At 36.2% G+C, this 14669-nt stretch overlaps 1 non-coding gene across 1 annotated transcript; it reads right to left on the bottom strand.

Moving 5' to 3' along the window:
- Positions 1-14271: 14271 nt before the first annotated feature.
- LOC126004960 (U8 small nucleolar RNA) lies at positions 14272-14412 on the bottom strand. Its single transcript, XR_007494161.1, has one exon. It is a non-coding gene; the product is annotated as a U8 small nucleolar RNA (small nucleolar RNA).
- Positions 14413-14669: the final 257 nt, after the last annotated feature.

Raw genomic sequence — 14669 nt, forward strand, 5'->3', positions numbered from 1 at the left:
TTTTTTGTTAATTTTGTTAAATTTTTCATTTTTGTGTGAATTTTGTTAAATTTTCTTTGAAAATTATGCCCAAGTTTTTAAATGATTTTCTAAAGTTTACTAAAGCAAAACTTTTGAAGAGTTGATGTGCTTCTTGACTGAGTAATAACAGATGAGTTGGGTGTAACTGGATGTTCCTATAGAACTGGTTCTTTCACCTGTGTGTGCTACAGCTTATGTCTAAGCAAAGCAGGGAGGAAATTTTACTGATGTACATTTGGGCAGTATCACTTTGATATTACACCTCTATGGAAATGACATTTGTCCACCATGACATAACTCACACTTGATTGTGAGGATAACTATGTACTGTATGACCTGTGGAAATAAATATTTAATATATCAAATAAAAAAGACTAGATTAAAGAAGAGACAAAGCAAGTTCATAATTCATGTTCTTTATAATGAAAGAACAAGGAAAATATATACAATAATTATTTGAATTATCATCATGACTTACAGTATAATTTCTTAGTGCTATTTTGAGCATGTGGATTTGGCATATGTGTTGGGGGTTGCAGCTTTGCTCTACTCAGGGCTTACTCAGAGTAACTCCTGGCTTTCTGTGCAGGGAACACTCCTGGTGATACTGGAGATAATATGAGGTGCTGGAAATCAAACTGGGGTTCATCTGTGTACCAGGGAAATGCCTTCCTCCCATGCTATTTCTGGTCTAAATATTTAAATTTTAATTTTTGTGTCATTTTATTCCATGTTATATGAATTCTATATTTTCTTATTTATTGATCTTACTGATCTTAGAAAGTGCTTTGGATATTCTTCTCATCTTAAATACTATACAAAAATCAATTATTAATTTCTAGAAAGGCCTCTACTTCTCTCCAATGGCAATGCTCATCTGAGTATCTAAAATGATGATTCATATACAGTTATTGCCTTTTTATGATAAATAACTTATTTATTACCTGAATACCTTTTTAAAGTTTTTCTGATTGGCCTCACCATTGTGTTATTTTTGCTACATCTGGCCAAATGGAGAAGTGGAAAGTTGAAGCCATATTTTTTTCATTCATTAAGCTAGGCTACATTAATACAGTCCACAGAGCATAAAATTCTGCACTTAAATTAGCAGGCATCTTAAAGAATAATGAACCTTTACAAAACTAAATAAACTGAATACCATTACTACTCATAAAACTGTGTCATTTTCTAAAATTTAGTATCTTCTAATATCCCTTCTTTTCTATGGCTCCTTATTTTCATGTCATTTTTAATATTGTTTCTCATGTCAAATCCAAAAATAGAGCCACTTGTTTATTATATATAGTAGTTTTTTTCTAGAAAGCTCCCTTATTTTAAACTTTTTTGTTTTATCTTTCTTGTCTAACTTTCAGCATTTACAGTTTAGCTAATTATATCCCTATGGTATCATTTCACACATATTTCTATTCCTGATCTTCTATGTAAATTGATTAGATCAAAGGGCTTAAGTAAACTTGATTTTTTATTTTCCTGTCAAAAATACCTTTCAGATTCAAGATAGCTGTTATTCTCCTTTCCAGAGCCCTTTGTTCTATGTTCTCCACTCTCTTTTCACTTATTCTTTAAGCAGCCATTCAAGGTCATTATAACACCCATTGCTCTGTTAAATAATTTTTAATTGTGTTATTTTAATGTGAGCATCTTTTGCTGAACTTAGTAGTGTTGATACTTTTGTAGGAATAATTCCATGGCAAATTGATGATCCATAAAAACACTTGCAGACCAAAAGAGTTGTGAAAGTAAATGTTTTATTCTTACTGTTATTTGCTTGTTTTTGAAACAGCAAAGTATTATGTGAGCAACCTTTGGGGTTGATCAATGCTACTTTTAAAATACAATAGAGAACTTTCCCTAAAACACATATGTCTTCTAAGTCAAACATACCTCTATTCAGAAAAAACTAATTTGGACACATGGATCTATAACATCTTTCAATTTGGAGTCCGTTACAGTTATGTTGTCTAAATTGCAATGTATTCTACTAAAGGACGCTCTTTTACTCACAAGAACTTCCAAGATGTTTTCTTAGGGATTTACTAAAGAGTTTGAAACTGATACTGAACAATTTTAATATAGAGTTAATTCTATCATTTCTCCAAGGAGCTAGAGTTTATTTTACCAAAAAGTGTTGCTTAGAAATCTCAACCTGATTTATCTATATGTGCTTTGGTCATTATTTTAGGTTTTTCTAAGTTTCTGTTTCCAAGTTTCTAAATTTATATTTCTATGTTTTTGTAAGTGTGAAACCAGAAGAAAAACATGAGTTAATATATATGTATATATTTGTATGTATATTCACATACATATATATGTAAACATATAGGTTTTGGGGGTCAGACCCAGCAGGACTCAAAGGTTACTTTTGACTCTCCACTCTAAAATTGCTCTTGGTAGCCTCAAGGAACCATGCAGGATGCCAGGGATCGGACCCTAGGTGGGCCATGTGCAAAGCAAAAGCCTTAGGGTTTGTGATACACTCCAGCCCTTTGTTATATTTTAAAAGATAAAATAAACATAGACATGAGCATAGTCAACTTGTTTAATAGAGTTTTATTAAAGCTCTTTGCCCACTTCTTCTATTCTTTAGTTTTTACTCAAAACCTCACTTTATTTCTATTTTCAGAGATAATCTACTTAATTGATTTTCTCTTGATTCATTACCTCCAGTCTAGATAAATTTATATATATGTTGTTTTTACGTCCGCCTATAAAAACAAATATAAAAAGTTCTTCACTATTTTAAAAAGATAGTACTATTTCACTTCATGAGAATAACTTGGTTATTTCATCAAGTCCCCTACAGATGTCTAATTATTCAGTTTTTTTTAAATAAGAGAATAAATGGGGCTGGAGCAGTGGCGCAGTGTGGTAAGGTGTCTGCCTTGCCAGCGCTAGCCTAGGACAGACCATGGTTCTATCCCTCAGTGTCCCATATGGTCCCCCAAGCCAGGAACAATTTCTGAGCACATAGCCAGGAGGAACCCTGAGCGTCACCGGGTGTGGCCCCCAAAAAATAACAAAAAAAGGGAATAAGTATTTTTATGCATATGCCATTTTAGTTTTTTCTAGGATATCTTGGGAAAGATTCCTAAAAAAGTAAGCTGTATAAATAAAAAATCATTAAAATCATTGGATAGATATCTACAGATTCATTTCATAGACACATAATTATGAATTTCAGCCAACAGTATCTCTAGTGTTAGCCTGCAACACCACTATGAGAAAATACTGTTATTCTTTCTATAGTTCTTTTACAGAAAGTATTTCTTTTCCTCATACTTCGAGTCTGCAATGAATCATCATTCTGAGCATAATACATATAAGCCATCTTCCCTGAAATGATCTTATATTAATTTCTATTGTCTTTGGAGGCTAAGTCAAGATTATCTATATTTTAAAAGATGATGATTCCCTTTTAAATGTACTTATCTAGATATTTGAGTGTCTTATTTTGAGGTATCTTTGCCTGGATGAATGATAAGTTGGACTAGTACACTAGTTGACTATGACTCACAAGGTTGGCATATTTTAGAGAAATTTTAGGAATTGACTCCAAAAATATTGTTACTTTATCCAGCACAAAAATCTCTATTCATATCATTCTCTAAGGTGCCAGGCAGGATTGTTTTCCATAAAATTTTTCTGTTATATTTGTTTAAAGGGATAATCAAAAAGTGGTTCTTTCATGGCATGGACAAAAAATCATGAGGCGAGATCTAAGATTCTCTTAGGAATATTTTGATGGGACACTACTGGTACCACTCTGCTTCACTCATCACTGTCATGGCATCTCTGCCATGACCTGTTCCCCGAGGAAACATCTCAAAACAACAAAGTCATCAGAGAGATGATGTATGGAGATGAGGGCGGTTAGTTACCACAGTGCAGCTGTCACGCATCCAGCTGGCATCCATGTAACTGAACAGAAGGCCAGTTGGCTGTGTGCCCAGAGAAACCAGTGTATCCTGAAGGGTGCCATATTGACAATTATGGATAGATGAAATTGTTCACACATTCAAGGTTAAGAGCAACTTATTTTGAGCTCAGATCTTTATCTGATTCATTTGATGGCCTCTGGGGTCATGTTGGATTTTGTCATGGTAGACAAGGATTGTTTCCTCGACTTATTTTCTACATTATGGTGTTGCTTCAATGTTTCAAATTAACAATCTTTCTAGATTTTGAGCAGCATTCTAAATGATCACTCAGGGGCATTAGGAATAATGTGGATTAAACATCTAAGCAATAAAGGACACATGTATTGATCAAAACCGGGTGTGACAATGATGGATGGTTTCTGTCGAAGCAAGTGTCTGTTTGATAACAACATGATGTCAAAGTACATGGCAGTGTGAAACTAAGTGATTAATATAGTATGTCACCCTATAGATCTTCTGAATGGGTTATCAAAAATACTTAACTAATCTGGATTTATGGATGTGAAACTATTCCACATTCTTGGCATTTTGCGATTTCTTTGGACATTCCCTACAGTCAAGATATTTATACACAAATGGCAAAAACTTGTCTCATTTTGCTCCAACTGATAGTAAAAATTAATCTTTCTAAAAATAAGTTTTCTTGTTGATGGTTCCCCATTCTAATACTTCTCTTTATTTGACTTCTTGTCAACAACGTGTGTTTAGATTTATTCTGGCTCTGTGCTCGGAAATCTCTCCTGGCAGGCTCAGGGGATCATATGGCATGTCAGGAATCAAAACAGGGTTCATCCTGGGTTGGCCACGTGCAAGGCAAATGTCCTATAGGTGTGCTATATCTCTGGCCCATTTTTAATGAATATTTAAAATCTTACTATGATCTAGTGTGAGAGGATCACTAAGAATCACACATAAGAAAAATAAAAGTCATTTTTGTAACAATCCTCAGAGACAATGAGAGGAGGGCTGGAACACCAGCTCACTCCATGAAGCTCACCACAAAGAGTGGTGAGTACAGCTATAGAAATAACTACACAGAGAACTACCATAATCAAGTGAATGAATGAGGGAACTGGAAAGCCTGTCTGGAGTACAGGTGGGGGTGGAGTGGGATGGAGGGAGATTTGGGACATTGGTGGTGGGAATGTTGCTCTGATGAAGGGGAATGTTCTTTACATGACTGAAATCTAATCACAATAATTTATGTAATCAAGATGTTCAAATAAAGAAGGAAAAAAAAAACAATCACCAATAAAGAGATCTTTTGAATACTAAAAAAAAAAGAATCACACATAAATAGGAAGTTATGTGTCTTGTGGTCATTTGTATTTCTTCTTTGAGGAATTCTCCACATCTCTAAGTATCAGACAGATGTAAATCAAAACAACAATAGGATACCATCTTACTCCACAGAGACTGGCACACATTAAAAAGAATAAGAACAGTGCTGGCAGGGATATGGAGAGAAAGGAACTCTCATTCACTGCTGGTGGGGATGCCACCTAGTCCAGCCTTTATGATAAACAATATGGAGATTCCTCAAAAAACCGGAAACTGAGCTCCCATATGATCCATCTATACCACTCCTAGGATATACACTAAAAACACAAAAACACAGCACACCTATATTGTAGCACTATTTACAATAGCCAGGATAAGGAAACATCCCAGATGCCCAACAACAGGCTATAAATTATAGTACATATACACAATGGAATACTATGCAGCATTAATAACAAAGTAAGTTATGAAATTTTCCTATACATGGATGGACATGCTGAGTGAAATAAGTTTGAGGGAGAGAGATAGAAAATAGTCTCACTCATCTATGGGTCTTAAGAAAACTAAAAGACATTGTTGGAATAACACATAGAGACAATAGACATGAGTGCTGAAAGGTCCAGCCTACAATATGAAGCTTACCACAAAAAAGTGATGAGTTCAGTAGAGAAATAATTACATTGAAAACTACCATGACAATGGTAGTGAGTGAGAGAAATAGAATATCTGTTTTAAATATAGGCAAGTGGGGGGAGAAGAGGGAGATGGATGGCAATGGTGGTGGGAACATTACACTAAAGGGGAGTATTTTTTACATAAAAATTTATAGTTTTAGTTTTTTTTTTAGAAAAATGTTAGAATCTAGATTTCTTTTTTTATTAATATCTTTCTTTAAACACCCTTACTACAAATATGATTTAGTTGGGTTTCACGCATGTAAAGAACAACTCCCCACCTTCACCAGTGCAACATTCCCACCACCAATGTCCCAAATGTCCCTCCTCCCACCCCCACCCCCACCTGTTCTCAAGACAGGCTTTCCACTTCCCTCATTAATTCACATTATTATGATAGTTCTCAGTGTAGTTATTTCTCTAACTGCACTCACCACTCTTTGTGGTGAGCTTCATGTCGTGAGCTGGGCCTCCCAGCCCTCCTCTCTTTGTCTCTGAGGATTATTGCAAAAATGTCTTTTATTTTTCTTAAAACCTATAGATGAGTGAGACTATTCTGCATCTATCTCTCTCCCTCTGATATTTCACTCAGCAAAATTGATTCCATGTACATCTAAGTATAGAAAAATTTCATGACTCATCTCTCCTGATGGCTGCATAATATTCCATTGTGTATATGTACGACAGTTTCTTTAGCCATTCATCTGTTGAAGGGCATCTTGGTTGTTTCCAGAGTCTGACTATTGTAAATAGCACTTCATATAGGTTTTAGGAAGGGATTTTTGTATTGTATTTTTGTTTTTCTAGGGTATATCCCTAGGAATGGTATAGCTGGATCATTTGGGAGCTCAATTTCTAGGTTTGGGAGGAATCTCCATATCGCTTTCCATAAAGGTTGGACTAGACAGCATTCCCACCAGCAGTGAAAAAGAGTTCCTTTCTCTCAACATCCCCAACAGCACTGCTTGTTCTCATTCTTTGAGATGTTCGCTAATCTCTGTGGTGTAAGATGGTACCTCATAGTTGTTTTGATTTTCATCTCTCTGATGATTAGTGATGTGGAGCATTTTTTCATGTGCCTTTTGGCCACTTGTATTTCTTCTTTTTTTAAAGTGTCTGTTCATTTCTTCTCCCATTTTTGATGGGATTAGATGTTTTTTTTCTTGTAAAGTTCTGTCAGTGCCTTGTATATTTTGGATATTAGTCCCTTAACTGATGGGTATTGAGTGAATAGTTTCTCCCACTCAGTGGGTGGCTCTTGTATCCTGGGCACTCTTTCCTTTGAGGTGCAGAAGCTTCTCAGCTTAATATGTTCCCATCTGTTTATTTCTGCTTCCACTTGTTTGGAGAGTGCAGTTTCCTCCTTGAAGATTCCTTTAGTCTCAATGTCATGGAGTGTTTTATGTACATGCTATTCTATATACCTTATATTACCAGGTCTGATATCTGATATCAGATTTTACCTTTGTACATGATATTAGCTGGGGGTCTCAGTTTGCTTTTTTTGCAAGTGGCTAGCCAGTAGTGCCAGCACCACTTGTTGAAGAGGCTTTCTCTGCTCCATCTAGGATTTCTTGCTTCTTTATAAAAAATTAGGTGATTGTATGTCTGGGGAACATTCTCTGAGTACTCAAGCCTATTCCACTGATCTGAGTGTCTGTCTTTATTCCAATACCATACTTTTTTTGATAACTATTGCTTTGTAATAAAATTGGGGAAAGTGATGCCTCCCATATTAAATAGTTTTTTATAACTAAAATTAAACTACAAACATGTTTTGATCATGGTACTTAAATAAATATATTTAAAAAGATAAATAAATAGGAAATTAAAGCCCTCTGTAGTCTTTTTCTCCAGGAACTACTAACAAATCAAAAAGGTTTTAGTTACACAGGTTAGAAAATAACTCAACGAGGTGGGTAGAGTTGGGCAGTCCACCTAGGACAGTGGTCGGCAACTTTTTTTTTCAACTGAGCCAAATCTCGCCAAAACCACTATAGAATTTTATTTTGAGAGCCACACAGGGCGCTCACTGACAGAGGCAAGGAGCAGAGTCCTGACTGCTGGAGCGGCAGCCCAGCACACAGAAGAGCCAAATTAAAAGTGTAAAGAGCCACACGTGGCTCTCTAGCCACAGGTTGCTGACCACTGACCTAGGGGGTTATGAGAGCAAGAAAGTGAATGACAGTCAATTTACATTAAGAGAGCCAAAAAAAAATGTATTTCGAAAATAGCACTGCAATGAACATAGGCCTGCAGAGGGCATATTTGTATTGTGCTTTTGTGTTCCTAGGGTATATCCATAGAAGTGGTATTGTTGGATCAAATGAAAGCTCAATTTCCAGGTTTTTGAGGAAACTCCATATTGTTTTCCATAAAGGCTGGATTAGACAGCATTCCTAACAGTAGTGAATGAGAGTTCCTTTCTCCCCACATCCCCATCATTGTTTTTTTTTTGTTTTGTTTTGTTCTTTGTGACGTGTGCCAGTCTCTGAAGCATGAGATGTACCACATTGTTTTGATTTGCATCTCCCTGATGACTAGTGTTGTGAAATGTTTTTTCAAGTGCCTTTTGACCATCAGTATTTCTTTATTAAGGAAGTGTCTGTTCATTTCTTCCCCCCATTTTTTATGGGTTTAGTTTTTTTTTTCTTGTGAAGTTCTGTCAGTACCTTATATATTTTAGATATTAACCCCCTCTCTGATGGGTATTAGGTGAATAGTTAGTCTCATTCTATGGGGTCTTCGTATCTTTGTCATTGTTTCCTTTAGGTAAAGAAGCTTCTCAGTTTTATAGTCCTTTTGTTTTTATCTGATTCCACTTGTTTGAACAATGGTGTTTCCTCCTGAAGATGTCTTTAGTCTCAATGTCATGGAGTGTTTTACCTATGTGGTCTTTTATATATGTTATGATTCTGGGTTTAAAGATCATTTGAATTTGTCACTTGTGCATGGTGTTAGATAGAGGTCTGAGTTTGTTTTATTACATGTGGCTGACCAGTTGCCCAACATCACTTGTTGAAGAAGCTTTCCTTGCTCCATTTTGCATTTCTTGTCCCTTTATCAAACATTAATTGATTGTAAGTATGGGGAACATTCTCTGAATACTCAATTTTATTCCATTGATCTGAGTGTCTGTCTTTATTCCAGTACCAGGTTGATTTAATAGTTTTTGCTTTGTAGTACATTTTAAAGTTGGGGAAGGTGATGCATCTCATCTTTTTTCTTTCTAAGGATTGCTTTAGCTATTCATGGGCTTTTATTGTTCCATACAAATTTCAGGAGTGTTTGACTCACTTATTTAAAGAATACCATGGTTATCCTTGGGATATCCATGGGATTGCATTAAATATGTACAATGATTTGGGGAATATTGCCATTTTAATTATAATCCTTCCAATCCAAACAGGGTATGTATCTCCATTTCTTGTGTTCTGTTTTTATTTCTTGAAGCAGTATTTTGTAGTTTTCTTTGTTTACATATTCACCTCTTTAGTTAAGTTGACTAAAAAATATTTGAGTTTCTGTGTCATTATAGTGAATAGGATTGTTTTTTATTTTTATTTATTGCTCATTTATCAAAAATAATTATTCATAAACCTGTGGGCTTAATTCCAGATATACAAATATATTTCATTGATCTAATGATCTTTCTTTATCACAATACCATAATGTTTTAATGACTAATACTTTATAGTACAGTTTATTTTTTCTTTCATTAATATTAATAAATTAGTAGGGTAATGTTGAATCACAGCTTCCATCTCTTTAGTGCGGGTCATTTGACAATGTAGTAGAATCTCTTAAAAAATGGGGGGGCCGGGGCCGGGCGGTGGCGCTAAAGGTAAGGTGCCTGCCTTGCCAGCGCTAGCCTTGGACGGACCACGGTTCGATCCCCCGGTGTCCCATATGGTCCCCCAAGCCAGGAGCAACTTCTGAGCGCATAGCCAGGAGTAACCCCTGAGCGTTACCGGGTGTGGCCCAAAAACCAAAAAAAAAAGGGGGGGGGGCAGGACCTCTTTTGTACCACTAATGCAAAGATTCTGAGTGGATATTATCTAAAATACTTTTTTTTTCTGTTTTACTATTTATAGATTCCTTCATAGGCACTTTGTGTTCTCAATTCCCTCACTTCTAACAACGTCAGTTCTCAAAATCCAAAGATTGCTCTTGTTCATTTTCATGGTTTGTTTCTCACATATGAGTGCCTGTGTAATATTTTTTTACAGTTGCTTTATTAGATATGAGCATGCATAAGTATATGTATTTTTATACATACAGTTATACACGAATTCATACATGTTGTGAGAGTATTAGAGCATGAACACAAGATCATCTGTGATTAATCTAGGCATTGACATCTATAAGTCATCTGCTCTACAAATTGAACCACATCCCTAGCCTCCTCCACCTCCTTCTCTTTTCTTTTCTCATATTATTTTTCTTCCATTCCTTTTCTTCTTCCTCTTTCTTCAATTCTTCTATATCATTATTGGTGTATAAGAAGGACATTGATTTTTATCAGATTCCCAACAATAGATGAGTGACTAAAGAAACTTGTACATATGTACAATAGAATACTAAACAACTGTCAGGAGAAATAAAGTGATGATATTTTTCTTACATTTTCCTTACATGGATGGACATGAAAACTACTATGCTGAATTAAATGAGAAAGACACAGAATAGTTTCACTCATCTGTGAGATTTAAGAAAAATAAAAGACAGTAAGTTAATAATACCCGGAGACAAGTGAGATGATGGCAGAAATAGAATGCTTGTCTCAAAGACAGGCAGGGGTTGGGGAGGAGGGTGATGGGGGCACTGGTGGTGGGAATGTTGCATTGGTGAAGAAGCTGTACTTCTTATGACTGAACCCAACTACAAACATGTTCGTAACCATGGTGCATAAAGATATCATAAAAAATTAATATATATGATCAGTAAATATAAATACAATACTAAAGGCATAATCCATAAAATAAAAAAACTAATAGCTATATTAATTAAATTAATACTCTTATTCTGTATAAAACACTTCTAAGAGAAGAAAAAGATAAGTTATAGGTTGAAAGTTTATATATTTGGTAAATGACTGATAAATGATTTATGCCAAATAGTCAAAGAATATTATTTAATTTTTATTGAGACCAATGTGAATTATAAGACTTTCACAAGTATATTTAAGGTACATATCATAGTGACTTAAGGCAATTCCTACCACCAGTGTTGACCTCCCTCTGTCCCTGTTCCCAGCATCCTTCCCTTGTCTCCACCCTTAGCCCCCTGGACTACCGACGAGTGTAAGAAGTCCCTTTTGTGTGAAGCTTGTTGTAATTTGGCTCACTTGTTTCTATTGTCTTTGACTCTGGGTGGGGAATTTATGCTGTTCATTTTATATTTCCACTCAATGTTCCTGAATCTTTTAGCCTCTGGTACCATCACTTTTTTTTCTTATTTATGAGGCAGAATAAGCTGATTCATATTCTATCTATCTTCTCTTGAGGAAAAAAGGCAGGGATGAGCCCCTTTGTAGAAGCTATGAATTTAAATTTAAAAGAAGAAAGAAAGAAAAACAAAACAAAATTAAAATAGAAATAGGAGGGGGGTCTCTGGTGTGATAGGGTTGTTTTTATGTTTGTTTTTGTTTGTTTGTTTGTTTTTGCATAGGCACAGTAATTATTGGGGAAATTAGAGAGGAAATTCCCTTGGCCTAAGAGATACAGGGTTTCTTCACCCTTGAAGCATACTGTCATGTGATTAAATACAGGCTATGGTCATGTTCATTGTCAAACCCTGAGGTCTTTTTATGGTGCCAGGAAATGTTCTGGTAATTTGTGGTTGTCAAAGTCAGTCTTCTGTAATTAGAGATCTTGGGTTTTGCACAAGTCCTAGGACAAGGTCTAGGATAGAGTCTTTTCTTATGGTTCCAAAGTTCTGATCTGTCATGGTTGTGGCAGTCAGTCTTTGGTAATTAGTGATTTTGTTTTTTTACAGGTCAAAGGATGAAGTGTCTTCTGATTTCATCTCACCATTAGGTGATGAGGTTTGGGAACCTGCCCTTAGATCAAGTTGTCCCTGTTTCCTTGTCCTCAGGATGTTTTATACACCTAGCCTGGCGCAAGTTGGAGCTAGAGTGATATTAGGGACTCCCGTGGAGTCAGTTTGAATCCAATGCTGGTGCAGGGAACTGTGTCAGTTCTAAGGTTTGGATCCGGAGTTCAGGATTTAGGATTGGACGGTCAATGTCCGATATCATTTGGTTTAAGTCGAGTCCCCATGACAAGTATTCAGGGTGTGAAGTGCGCCTATATTATAAAATTGATGAGTTCTTATTCTTCCTAGTAGATAAGATCTTGTTTCTATATACAATCTTTCCTCATTTTAGTGTGCCTATGCAAAAAGGAATGATGCCATATTATATTATTGGTGCATTATGGGGTAAAAATGGCAGGCTCTATGGTCTCTGGGTCCTGGTTTTGGCCTGAGCTATTTTATTCCAAGCAAGACTTTTCTTCTAGAATTTCATACTAAGCAGAACCAGAACAAGCAAAGAAAAATAAATAAAAATTAAAAATAAAAGAGATGAAAGAGGCTACCTTTTCATTTGGGAATAGAATCACTAAGAGAGATAACCCTTTAGGAATCAAATATACTTAGAAAATATAGATATCCTCATTAAGTTTTTTAAGACAGTCTTGGGGTGAGGGTGAGTTTCAGGGCATGTTTTTTCCCACACCCTGGTCTTATTGATTTTGAAAAATGGTTTGCAGCAGTACAGGTTCAGGTAGTGTTCTCGAACTGGGGGTTCTTCTAGAGCTGAATCTGGTAGCATGCTCCAGTCCATGTTGGAGGTATATGTGAGAAAAAGGGCTGCATAGAATGAATCAGCAGGAGTGGTGATTGCAGCTTTTTGCTGGGGTGAGAGATGTGGAATTGAGAGGGTGTCAATTTGCTTTGGGAGCTGATTGTGGCTTGTTGGGCCATGGGGTTGGTCTTGGTTCCTAATGAGTTAAGAACTGAGGATGCGGGCCCGGAGAGATAGAAAAGCGGCGTTTGCCTCGCAAGCAGCCGATCCAGGACCTAAGGTGGTTGGTTCGAATCCTGGTGTCCCATATGGTCCCCCGTGCCTGCCAGGAGTTATTTCTGAGCAGACAGCCAAGAGTAATTCCTGAGCACCGCTGGGTGTGGCCCAAAACCCCCCCCAAAAAAAAAGAACTGAGGATGCAAAAGGTTAAATAGGGAGATATAAAGAATCAGGATTGAGGGTGTGAGAGAATAGATAAAATTCTGAATGGGGGGGAAGGTATAATATGTAAGAGAGGCTATATAAAATATATGTATGTCTTATTTACAGTTTGATTAGGAAAACATAGTGGAGTCCACCACATCCAAACTCATGCCCACTTACTTATAGACAAACTTCAGAGATCTATTGTAGTTGGAGGCATGAGGAATGGGTCAGAGCACTTAAGAAATAATTTAATTAAGACAAAATAAATAAATGCGAAAAATGGTGTAGGAGAGAAAAAAGAGAAAAAAAGAAAATAATTAAAAAATAAAGACAGAAAAAAATTAATAGGTAAGTTTGATTAGTACCTCAAAAGGGAAAATTTTCCAATTTCTTGGTGCTTATTTTTTATTACTTTATTTCCATCACCAATATCCCAAGTTTCCCTCCTCCCCTCCCTACCCTGGCCCTTGTTCTAGACAGGCTTTCTACTTCCCTCTTTTGCTGGACCTTTCAGCCCTCCTCTCTTTTGTCTCTGAGAATTATTGGAAAAATGTCTTTTATTTTTCTTAAAACACATAGATGAGTGAGACTATTCTGCATCTATATCACTTCCTCTGACTTATTTTACTCAGCATCATAGATTCCATGTACATCTATGTATAGGAAAAATTCATGACTTCATCTCTTCTGATGGCTGCATAATATTCCATTGTATATATGTACCAGGAGCCATTCATCTATTGAGGGGCATCTAGGTTGCTTCCAGAATCTGTCTGTTGTAAATAGCGCTGCAATGAATATACATTTTGTATTGTATTTTGGGTACCTACAGTATATCCCAAGGAGTGGTATAGCTGGATCATATGGGAGCTCAATTTCCAGTTTTTGGAGGAATCTCCATATCACTTTTTATAAAGGTTGAACTTAGATGCATTCCCACCATCAGTGGATAAGAGTTCCTTTCTCTTCACATCCCCACCAGCACTGCTTGTTCTCATTCTTTGTGATGTGTGCCAATCTCTGTGGTGTGAGATGGTACCTCATAGTTGTTTTGATTTGCATCTCCCTGGTGATTAGTGATGTGGAGCATTTTTCTTTTAATTTTTTTTAGGAGCAATCGGGGTGTTGCAGGCCTAGACCGCCAGGAGGCGCTAATAACGTGTCATGAGGGCTCTGCTCATCATTTTCTCGCTGCCCTCCTCCCTGAGGAGGAGGAACAGGTAAGGATTATCCTACCTGATGATGGTGGAGCATTTTTTTATGTGCCTTTTAGCCATTTGTATTTCTTTCTTTCTTTCTTTCTTTCTTTTTTTTTTTTTTTGTCAATGTCATCTCTCCAGCCCCTGATAAATTTTTCATCTATTTTTATTGCTGAAATTATTTTGGAGTTAATTAATATTATTAATAATATTAAGTTTATTATACTTTATCCATTTGACATTGTTTCAAACATTTGCTTTATGTTTGTGTGTGTGTGTGTGTGTGTGTGTGTGTGTGTGT

This window comes from Suncus etruscus, chromosome 3 (genome assembly GCF_024139225.1).
Source record: "Suncus etruscus isolate mSunEtr1 chromosome 3, mSunEtr1.pri.cur, whole genome shotgun sequence".
Lineage (NCBI taxonomy): Eukaryota > Metazoa > Chordata > Mammalia > Eulipotyphla > Soricidae > Suncus > Suncus etruscus.